Below are 12,176 nucleotides of genomic sequence, written 5' to 3'. Positions count from 1 at the left end.
AGCAGGTTAGATCAAGTGCATTATGTAGTGGCTAGTGGGTTAGGTCATGGCTAGCAGATTAAATGGCAGCTAGCAGGTTAGTTTGCAAGTAGTGAGTCATACATTTAAAATCATAAATATTTAAATTTTTTCATTTAGTTGTTTAATAGATGTTTTTCTGCTCTAATACACCTTCTTCATCTCATATATCTGGGGTAATTTGATATCCCCCCGCTTTACTTCCCAAATTTTTAAATTAGCTCATTCTCTAATAGTCTGCTGTACGTTTCAAGGTCACTTTGTCCCTCTCTTCACTGGGTCAGTAGGTACACACAGGCCTGTCATTGAACCCAGGGGCTTTCCAGTGTCTAGAATCTCCTATGCAGACAGACCAAGGCCTACCCTTTGTGAGAGAATTAATATTCTCTGTTAGCCAATACTACCTATTTGGTTACTGATCACAATATCTAATCTATTTGATTACTGATTAAGGGACTATTTATTCAAAATCTTTGTCAATCATCTGTGAGAAATATTATTAAAAAAGTGGAATTACTGAAAAGCATTTAGGAGCCACAGCAACGCAGCCATGAGGTGAGAGACCATGTAAAGTTACAGAGGGGGGTTGCTGAGTGCTGAGGTGTGTAGTGCAAAAAAGTCACCAATGCTCTGCTGACTCAATAACTGTTAGTTCCAAAACTCCTCTGGCATTAATATCGGCACAAAAATTGTGCATCGGGAGCTTCATGGCATGGGTTCCCTTGGCTGAGCAGCTGTATGCAAGCCTTACATCACCAGGAGTCTGGAGCAGTGAAAATGTGTTCTGTGGAGTGACGAATCACACTTCTCTACCTGGCAGTCTGAAGGATGAATCTTCCAGGAGAACGTTACCTGCCTGACTGCACTGTGCCAACTATAAAGTTTGGTGGAGGAGGGATGATGATATGGGGTTGATGTTCAGGGGTTGGCCTAGGTCCCATAGTTCCAAGGTAAATCTTAATGCTTCAGCAGACCAAGACATTTTGGACAACTGTATGCTTCCAACTTTGTGGGAACAGTTTGAATAAGGCCCTTTTCTGTTCTAGCATGACTGAGCCCAAGTGCACAAAGCCAGGCCCTCTCATCTAACATCAGTGTCTGACCTAACAGACACTCTTCTAGATGAACTCCAAAATCTTGCAGAAAGGTTCCCAGAAGAGTGGAAGCTTTTATAGCTGCAAAGGGGGAACCAACTGTATATTAATGCCTGTTGAATTTTGCTATGAAAGTGGCAATAAAGCTTTGTCTTTTGTTGTGGAAGCTTTGTTAGGTGTTGAGAAGTGCTTTGTGTTTGAATATTCTGTACATTACGCTGTATTTCTCTGGTTTGGAGATGGTGGTGTACATGCAGATGATGTAAACAGAATCAACAGAAGCTTTGCAATAAGTAATTTATAAAATTCACACAATTATATAAATTTGATAAAATAAAGTGTTGATAAAACTCACATCTAATTTATTTATATATGATGTAAACGGAGTGTTAAGTTAAACAAAAACAACTCTCTGGTTAGCTCATGGGTAGCATGTCTGATCATAGCTAGTGGGTTAAGCATGTGGCTAGCAGATTAGGCCATGACTAGCAGATTACTTTTTGGCTAGTAGGTTAGGTGATAATTTGCAGATTAGGTCATGACTAGCATAACCTGTTGTGGCTAGTGGGCTGTATAGGGATTGAAGCCTAAGCTCTTCATTGAAATTTAAAGTAAGTGTAGTCATTATGCATTCAGATCAGTCTTTTTTGTCACTTGATCTACATTTTAGATTTTGGGCCTACATGAATTTTGCTATTCTAATTTCACCATTGTTCAGTTTACTTTTGTTTTTTCTGCAACTTTACATTTTACTACTTTATTTAAGTGGGCCATGAAAGAAGATATCTTCCCTCATGACACAAACTGCCACCAAATCCAGAGTATCTTTCCAAATCATTTTTCATTTTATGATTGCAAGTGTGTTTGTGTTTAATAAACAGAACTCAAACAAGAACACATTGTCATTCCTGTGAAACACTACGGTATAAAAGGGCCCAACATGCACCACCTTCCCCAAAAACAGCACTTAAAGCTGTTACCATTGCAGTAAAACAACACTAGAAACCATATTTACTTATATGGCAAACATCCATGTAATACAAAACTGAAGTCGGAGGATGTGTTTTGGGCCTTTTCTTTCACACACACACTTTGTGACTGTAAAGCATCTTTGAACAGTTTTTCAGTAAAAAAGACTGGGCCTTTTCAGTGTAGTTTTAAACGTGTGTCTGTTGTGATCTGAGATACTCAGATTCTCAATACTATGACTTATTTTGTAGGCAGGCATAGATTTCTGCCACTAGGCCAGTCTAAGGTAGGGTCATTCAGTTGGTAATGAACGAATTTATTGTTGTGAAATGTGCTGTGTTGTGGGTGTATGTGCTAAAGTTGTATTTTAGGCTGCCTATTGTTGTGTTTCTCCTTATATGGTCATGTCTGTCACACCTGTCACTTGTCATGTATAAGCTGGGTCTATTCTTGGCATCAGTCCAGCTGTAAATCTGTGACAGTCCCTTGTCTTAGGGGCTGGCTGGCTGTCTGGAACCTGTGCGCACAACGAATAAACTTCATTTGTCCAGACAACAGACCTAGTTCCCTGGTTCGTTGGGGTTTGGATTCTATCAGTAATAAAGGCTTAAGTTCATAAATTAAACTAATGTCAGTTGAGTGATTAGAGCTATTATAGCATCAATTAAGTTGCCATGCAAAAACCACTGCTAATCAAAAAGAACATAAAGTCTTGTATCAGTTTTGCCAAAGCAAATCACTTTTGGGACAATATTCTGTGGACTGATGAGTCAAAGGTGCAACATTTTGGAAGACATGGGTTCCATTACATCTGGCGTAAAGCTAACATCACATTCCACCATAAGAACATCATACCAACAGGCAAACATGTGATGTGTGTGATGGTCTGGGGCTGCTTTGCTACTGCAGGACCTGATGGTCTGGGGCTGCTTTGCTACTGCAGGACCTGAAATGTTACTGCAAGGTTCCCTAAAAGTTTCACTAATTTAAAGGTTACCAGAACATTATGGCAAGGTTCTCTAAAGTGATCACTGATTTGAAGTTCTGTAAGGTTTTGTAAGGTTCCCTCAAGGTTTAAACAATTATAAGGTTTTGGGAACTTTCTCAGAACCATAATGCACAACCAAACAGCAACATTCTATTTCCAAAGAAACTTTCTTGGGTCAATCAAAAATGATCTGGAATGTTCTGGGAACGAAAAATAGTACCAGGGTCTGAGCCACCCTGTCTGGTAGGATCATTTGTTGTAAGCAAGTTCTTATCTACAACAGCCACATCAACAAATAATCACTCCAAAGGCAATATGATGTCCAGCAGGAGAGCAAACACCACTCAGACATTACACAGACAGCAGAGAGACACAAAAGCAAATAACTATATTCAGTATTTTGTATTCCATGCTTGAGCATTAGTAATCTTATGAAACTTATAAAACAGGACAAAATTAAACTGTTCCCAATAAAAAGTAACACTGGAAAAAAAGAGAAACTGAAATGTCTTTGCAAACAAAACTGTGTCAACAGAAAAAGAAATTGTGAGACCACAATGACATGAGTGCAAAATCCCACTGAGGTTTAAAGTAAAATATATAATTATTAGTTGTTCAATGGTGGACACAGCAAGTATGTAAGCTAACAAGACCCAGTGGAGCGTACTCACTGTGCTCCTTTTGTTTGGGGTGCAGGGACCAGAAATGATAGCGGTGAAGTTTGTTGCTTATTTTTCTCTGTTATTGTTGTTTCTGCTGCTTAAATAAAAAAGGGAACAGTGACCAATTGCTTGCCAAATAGTGAGCCCACATTCATGTTGACAGATCCTCGCCCAGGATCCACCTCCCCGCCTGCAGAGGTCACTCTCACCTCAGTTTTAGTCTGATCACTACATACCTGACTGTTGTTTAGTAATCTATTTCCCTTTCTATAGCCTGTCAGTTTCTATGTTCTTTCTTGTTAGTCTTGTTAGAGAGATTCTCTGTCAATTCTGAGAATTAATGTTTCTTGTTATGACCTGTTGGAATTTGACCCTTGCCTGCGTTTCTTGGTTTTTGAGTTTTGAGTGATAGCTTGGATTTGGTTGTATGGAACTTGAGATTTTTTTCTCTTTTATACCGGTACTGTCTTTGGCTTATGATCTTTGAAGTTACCCAGTTTGTAAATAAAGATTGCTTGCACCTGGATCCTCCTCGCTTCTCTTCTTTGGCATTACACATGTATTCTGTTAAACCTTAGATTTTTCTGGTTACTTATCTTACTTTGTCTTGTCCATCAGTCAGAATTATAACGGTCATCTACAAAACATAACAAGTCACTGTTGATCTTTTTTTTAATTTTTGCAATAACTGCTTATTCATTCATTTTAATGCAATTATGACCAGTAACCAGTAACCTTTAACAAATTGATTTTAAGCCATTTATATCTGAGGTGCTGACCTCACGCTGCCTCCCTGCAACTTGTAATTGACACGCCTGTATGCGCTCACAGGCCTACCTTTGGCAGACGATTTTTTTTTGCAAGAAAATAATTGTAAAAAAACACACTCTACAGGTTTTCACTGTGTGTTGTGGTTCACCAGTGTGCCAAACTCCTTTCCACGCCTCACATAATATATACACAATTCACCTACCTTGTATTCACACATTTTTGCTTATTGTCCCTCTTTTAGAGTTTATCTGATTGCCTTTGTCCAAAGAAGGGAGTCGAAAGACCAAGATGCAGAATGATGTTCTTTATTCTGTGCACATAGGCATCCAAACCAGTGCAGTGGTCTGGACAGCTTTAGAATACAGGTTTTCAACCTATATAGAACAAAATTACTACTGAAAAGATGGTATCTGGTAAGACCACCATTTGCCTATCACAGCATGAGATATACTGGATAGTTTTTATTAAACCATTGCAAAATGGGAAAAAAACAAAACTTTTGCATTTCTATTATTTTTTTTATATATATTTCCCCTGCAGTCTTGTGTGTATGCTAAACAGGAAACACATACAATAAACATCTGTTGTAAGTCAGGAAACACCTGACCAACCATGTGTGTATCTGTTAGGAAACACAATCAGTAGTTGAGGTAGACATCTGCTGGCCATGTGATCAGTCACTGGTGAGCTCTTCAACAGTACTAAGAACAGAAAGGGAAAAAAAAACTAAAACTAAAGAAAGAAAATTAAATAATCCACAGTACGTTAAATGCATGGGATAACCACAGCAACTCTGTCTCAAACCAAATACATACTTTTATGTGTGATATTGGTGTGATTCAATTAACAACAGTGAGTACAGTGCAGAATGATGTTATGGTGCTTTAAAGCGCATTACTGCCCATTTTCATCACGGCTCTTGGTGCATTTAAGTTTGTTCAGAGTATGTAAATGCCTTAAGTTCTTCCCACTCTCTGAGCAGTGATACAGCCTGTGTGAATGCATTGGTGTTGTTCTCAGATCATTCAGTTGAGTAAAACTCTTCCCATATTCTGAACAATGAAATGGTTTCTCTCCTGTGTGAATGTGCTGGTGCTGTTGGAGAGTATCCCCTAAAAAAAAACAGTGATCTGGTTAAAATCATTTGTAAGTGTGCTGGTGTTTTTTTGAGAAGATGTCTCTATAACTCTTTCCACACCCTAAGCAGTGGAGACTCTGTTGAGTAAAACTCTTCCCTCACTCTGATCATGGGTGAGGTTTCTCTGTGCTTGTCTGTGAGTTGTGTGGAAAGTACCAGATCACATTTTCAAAGTAGTGAAGTTTCTTTTGGGTCTCATATTCTCATATTTAACCTCTGTTCAGAGCTTAATATTCCACTTGGTTCAATATCCTGATGTGTTTGTGGAAGCAAATTTGAGCCAAGTAGGAAAGTGGGCACTAGGAGATGGAGTGGAAGTTAAGCAGGACATGATAAATTTCTGAAAACGCAAAAGAAAAACGCAACAAAATCAGTCTGATCCAAATCATGAATGCCTCACTTATATCAACTGGTGGAACGTATCAGATTCCACCTGATTAAAATCCCACATCAGCAGTCATTGGGTGGAAGGCAAGATACACCCTGGACAGGTCACCAGTCCACCGCAGGGCTAAACTTAAATCCAAAACATTAAATTTCATTTTACATTAATATCAGTGAGAACATACGAGTAGAGTAAGGTCCTGAAGTTAAAAAGAATTGGTGGTATTGGTGAATGGCCATAACAGAGCTACACTATATGTCCAAAACTTCTGTCCTCTCCTCAGAAGGCTCTACACTAGATGTTGGAACATTGCTATGAGAATTTGACTGCATTTAGCCACAACACTGTTAGAGAGCTCAGGTGCTTATGTTGTATTTTAGCTCTGCATCACAAATGCCACTCCAACTCATCCCACAGGTACTGGATTTGCTCCATCACTCCAGAGAAAAAGTATTTGTATTTCCCATCCGCTCTACAGTGTTGCAGTGTAACTGCGCCAAACAGAAATGTGCAATGCTCACTTTAGCCTGCAGATGACAGCCTTATACAGATTTTAAGGCAGCCATCTAACTGTACATAGACTAGAGCACAGACCACAACAACACATAAATACACATTTACAGTCTGTGTTCTGCACAAAGTAAGATCATTTATCTGCATCATATTCATACTAAGCACAAACACAATATGCTTAAACTGATAAACTCAAAATATGTGACCCATGCATGCTTGTGATAAAATTATTATTAAAACAATTGACTTTAAAATAGAATATACACATTAAAAAAGATGAGACTGTAATGAGACTGTTCACATGAGTGAAATCCTCTCTATGTCCCCTTTCATTGAATGATATAATGCAAGCAAAAAATAATAAGACTAATAAAATTTAAAATACATTATGTTTTGTTTCAACTATTTTCTTCACTTTTTTGCTCAAATTTCACACGAAAGAAAAATGTTCAATTTAGAAAGCAGTGCATTTTGTTATAGCTGGGATAGTGGAAAAATAGGCTTTATCAGACAGTATTTATTATATTCAATTATTTATTGCCATTATTTTCAACTTCTCTCATCATGCAGTCACTGTTTGCTGCATCCATGAAATGCTTGCTTCATGCTTCAGTATAAATCTTCTCTCCTGTTTTCAGTACTTTCAGAGCATGTAAATGCGACTTTCAGTTCTCATCAATATAGTGTGCTGTAAGATAATGATGGTTACTCACCAACATCCAATCTCCAGTAAGAACAAAAATGAAAACACATGGGTAACTCTATAGTCAAACTGCCATCATGTTAAGATAGAATTTTGCCAGGCTGCCTTTAGTATAAGACAATATATTGTCCGACTGCAGTCAGCTTTAGATTTTGTTGGGCTACCATCAGGTTCAGACAGAATTTTATTAAGCTACAGTCAGGGGATGCAGTTGGGTTTAGACAGATTTTCTATGGACTACAATGAGGGTAGCATAGAATTTTGTTGGGATACAATCAGGTTCAGACAGAATTTTGTCAGACTACAGTTGGGTTCACACATACTTTTATAGGGTTACAGTTGGCTTCAGACAGGGTTTTGCTGGTTTTGCTAGGCTACCTTCAGGTTCAGACAGAGTTTTGCCTGGCTACCTTGAGGTTCAGACAGAATTTTGCCAGCTACCTTCAGGTTTAGGCACAATTTAGTTGGGCTACAGTAAAGTTCAGACAAAATTTTGGTAGGCTACAGATGCAGTTGGGGTTAGACCAAATTTTTTGGGCTACCTTTGGATTTTTGGAATTTTGTTCTCCTACTCACATTTAGACAGAATCTTGTTGGGCAACAGTCATGTTCAGACAGAATTTTGTTGAGCCACTTTTGGGTTTCAACAGAATTTTGTTCTCTTACAATAACATTTAGACTGAATTTTGTTGGGCAACAGTCAGGGGATATAGTCAGGTTCATACAGATTTTTGAATGGCTACAGTGAGGGCAGGACAGAATTTTCTTGGGTTACAGTCATGTTCTGATTCTACTGGTTGCAGGTACGGTCATATTGGACCTGGGCAGAGAATGTTATTAGGCTGTATTAGGTTTTATATTTAAATTTCAGGGTCTACCCTTCAAAACCCCCTTTCTACATCATTCAACCAACACTAGACAAGTGATTTGTACTTTGGTATATGAAAGTGAACCTTTATAATAATACAAAAAAAAATATATGGGGAACTCTCAAGAAATAAAACAAAAATAAATTAAAATATAATGTGAAAAATGATAAAAATAATGTGAATTGATACAGACACATTTTTAAAAAGTTTCCATGTTCTTTTTGAGATTTTTGAGACTTTCTCAGTCTGCTCTGTCTTTTACTTTTATGTTCTAGTATCTGTAATATTGTCACAATAATCAAAGATGTGTTACTTTAGCACAGGGATGTGTGACAGTATTGAAAGGATTACATATGTATGTCTGATTAAATGAATTAGATCTATTCTACTGCAACAGTAAAGATTTATAAGATGTTTTTAATTGGGACATAGAACATCGGAGCAGCACTGTGTGTCAGGAAGGCAAATCTTTTGCTTTTCTTCACCTTAATGATCTGAGAGTTTAGTGAATAGGAAAGCAAATGAAAGAATATGTAATATTCAAGTCACATAGGACCCCTCAAATAAAGGACTAATTCAATTAGGATGGAGAAGAACCAAGTCCATTGTCTTGATGAATTTGGGTTTAAACAGACTTGATATGGTCTGTCAGACCCCATTAGAAAGCAGCAATGAGACTAAGAGAGAGAGAGAGAGAGAGAGAGAAAGAGAGAGAGAGAGAGAGAGAATTTAGAATCCATTGACACTTTCCTTTTTCAGTTTTAACATGAATGGCAATGGAATGCATGCAAGAGTTAACTATGAATGTGCTTTTAATAAAAAAGATTTTAAAATGTGCAGTATGTGCCTGCAGTTCCCGATTCTATGTGAAGTGGTACTATTGGGTAGAAAGTCTGTCATCTTCCGTGTCTGCAAATACAGCTCTGTTTAAAGGAGATCTATTTGGTTTTAGAAATTCTAGAGTCAACTACAATTATGATTCCAATTTAACAAGTAATTTGGAATTCAGATTCCAAATTGCTTGTGAAACAAGACTCAATTCCAGACAATTTTATCAATTCTCGATTCCAGAAATCGTGGCACAAGTCCAATTTACACATGTATTTTTACATTTAACATTAATTAAACATGCGGTGAGTAAACATAAACACAAATCACAGTTGAAATGCTGGTAGAATTGACACAGCAACTTACCTGCAACTTAAGACCTTGTATAATTCCCATGAAATTATTTGTAAATCATATGTGACCAGAAGCTGATATGTGTCCAAGGAAACAATGATGCCTTGATTAATGTTTCTGAGATAGTTTTTTTTATACTTTTCACATTTTGCGTGTGAGAAACAATATCAGAGAGCATTTTTTGTACAAGATTCTAGTAACAGATCTTTGAAGTGAAGTTGCCATATATACCCCATGAGCATGCAAGGCTGCTACTGCAGCATGACCCTCAAAATGTGTCACAATGAGACCACAATATGTGCCTGGATTTACTGCAGCTTATCATGCAAACTGTGCATAACTCTGCCCACTTAATGCTCACTTGTGAGGTGCAGGGTTCAAAAGGCACAGTGAAACTATGGAACCGTTAACAAGTTCAAGACAAAAAAAATGAAAGTTGAAGGTTGAAGAGGTAATGATATCCTACAGGGGGGTTATTTTACTACAGCTAAGAAAACAAAAACACAGACTGTCTGTATATATTGGAGCTGCATCACCGAACATATAAGTTCAGGTGTTTTGAGTTAATTCAAGTGAATTCACTCAAGAAGACTCTCAGTCAAGCTTGTACAAGACAGTCTGTGGCCTTGTGAAGCAATGAAGTCCTTCATTTAAAACTGCAGATCTACATGTAGAGTATTTGATGTATTCCCAGCAACCTGAATGGTGACAACTTTCAGCCCTCGAGGAACAAGACTGAAAATCCTCTCCACATTCCACACAGTAATTCCACATGGATGGCAAATTTTTGATATTTGGACCGAACTCATAACATCATGGCTTAGCATAGTTAAAGAATGCTCAAAGTCTATAATGTTAATGCACTTTTATATGTATTCATGCTTTTGGTTTTAGCATGTTTTGTTTAGATCATCTAAACTCATATATTTAGATCTCTTACCTTTGCATGCAATCTCTCCTATACTAACAAATATCCATGATATATAAGCTTCCACCTTTATAAAGCTAAGTAACACCACCAGCTTTGGTGTAAGGTTAAGTTAATTCTCACTGTGCTGCACTCATTTAAATTCAGCCACCGTCTTTGTTGTGGCTTGGACTAGAACAAAGGGTCAGCTGAGTGGACCACCTGTGAGTGCCACATTTTATGATTTGTTTATATATCTGAGACGGATATATAAAATTGACTGATTACTTAATGAGACTAATATTTTTAAGGCATCGTGTAGCAAAACCCCTACAAATATGTAATACGCCACACATGCCTCATATCTCCACCCCTTTTTTTTTCCTATAATCCACCCCAATCCAATAGTTTGTGCAGCCCTACCTCAAATGAATATGCATGAGGAAGAAAAGAGCATGATGCATCTTAACCATGCATATGGCCAAAAAACGACATATTTAGTCTTAGTCTTATGTGCCAGTTCTGTAGCTAACATATGTCTGATTTGCACCCGAAACTGGAAACAAACTTTAACCTTGCTATGTGGAATGGAGTGCAAACCTTTGAAGTTGACTCTCGAATCCAGGAAACTGAGAAGTGACTCTTTGTTGGATTAACTCCCACTCCTGGTGGAAAGCAAAGAATCTTCAAAAATGAATCACATATTCATTGTGGCTCCCTGACAGGTGATTTTTACTTGAAATTTGGAAAACAGCTAGACTTCTGTATGCCTTAAACCTTGTCACCCTGTGAAGGTTAACATGAATTATAAATCATATTGCATATTTCTTTCATACTGTGAGGTATTTCTAAGTGAGACTTGCTATCTTGAGGGATGGGGGGACTCTGAATTCAGTGAAACAATGACCGTGACGTAACCAAAAAATTAGAAGACATTTGACTCAACTTGTATAAAGTAAATGGTGAACGTCTCTGCTAGGAACACATTTCAAGCTTTGAAGCACAAGCCTTTCATTCAAAATGTCTTTAAGAAAGCATAGATTCAATGATGTCAAAACTAAACCACTGACTAGTAATATATTACCTTTTCTGTAAATGTGATTGATTCCTCAGCCAGCTCCTTGTTCATGGTCAATAGGAAATGACCCTATATCCTTCCATTCAAGTACTTTCTTTCTGGATAAATGGCACTCATATGTGATGGAGGCAACTGTAGTTTCAAAAATACACAGTTGTGACATTTGAAAGTACTCATTCACACCTAAAGTGACGCAGATACAATGCATCACGTCCATGTAATTGCAAAATGAAAGACAATAAGCCCGGCTGATAGAAGGCAACGAGTGGCGAGATGAGGGTGCCCGTTTCAATTATGTACATTAGTTATAGATGAGCAACCTTTGGGGAAGACCCCATACAGGAGGCATTTGCAGGATTAATATAGTGTGGAAGACCATTTTCTTGCACGTAATTGCACCCTAATTATCCATTAGTTATTGAATTAGCCTTTTGTCTGTTTGTCTCGAGCAAAGGGCTTGGCAGGGTAGTCATCTACTTGGCTATCAAGAGAGAGAGAAAGAGAGAGAGAGAGAGAGAGAGAGAGAGAGAGAGAGAGAGAGAGAGAGAGAGAGAATTACATGAAGATCATCAGCTTGTAATTAAGCTCCAAATTGCTACAAGGCAGCCATTAGCTTATTCAGTGTATCAACTACACTGCTCCAGTTTCCTCTATTTGGTTGTGCATTGAAACAGTGCTGGTTCTGCTACCAACACAAGTGAATCTGACTGATGGGGTTTTAAAACCTCAGTGTCACTGCTGGACTGAGAATAGATTAAGTGACCCTTATTAGTCCCACAACAAGGAAATTTCACCTCTGCATTTTTACCCATCCATGCAGTGAAACACCACATACACTCTAGTGAACACACACACTAGGGGGCAGTGAGCACACTTGCCCAGAGTGGTGGGCAGCCCTA

The sequence above is a fragment of the Colossoma macropomum genome, unplaced genomic scaffold (assembly GCF_904425465.1).
Source record: "Colossoma macropomum unplaced genomic scaffold, Colossoma_macropomum, whole genome shotgun sequence".
NCBI lineage: Eukaryota > Metazoa > Chordata > Actinopteri > Characiformes > Serrasalmidae > Colossoma > Colossoma macropomum.
The sequence above is the reverse complement of the archived record's forward strand: the minus strand, read 5'-3'. Positions refer to the sequence as shown.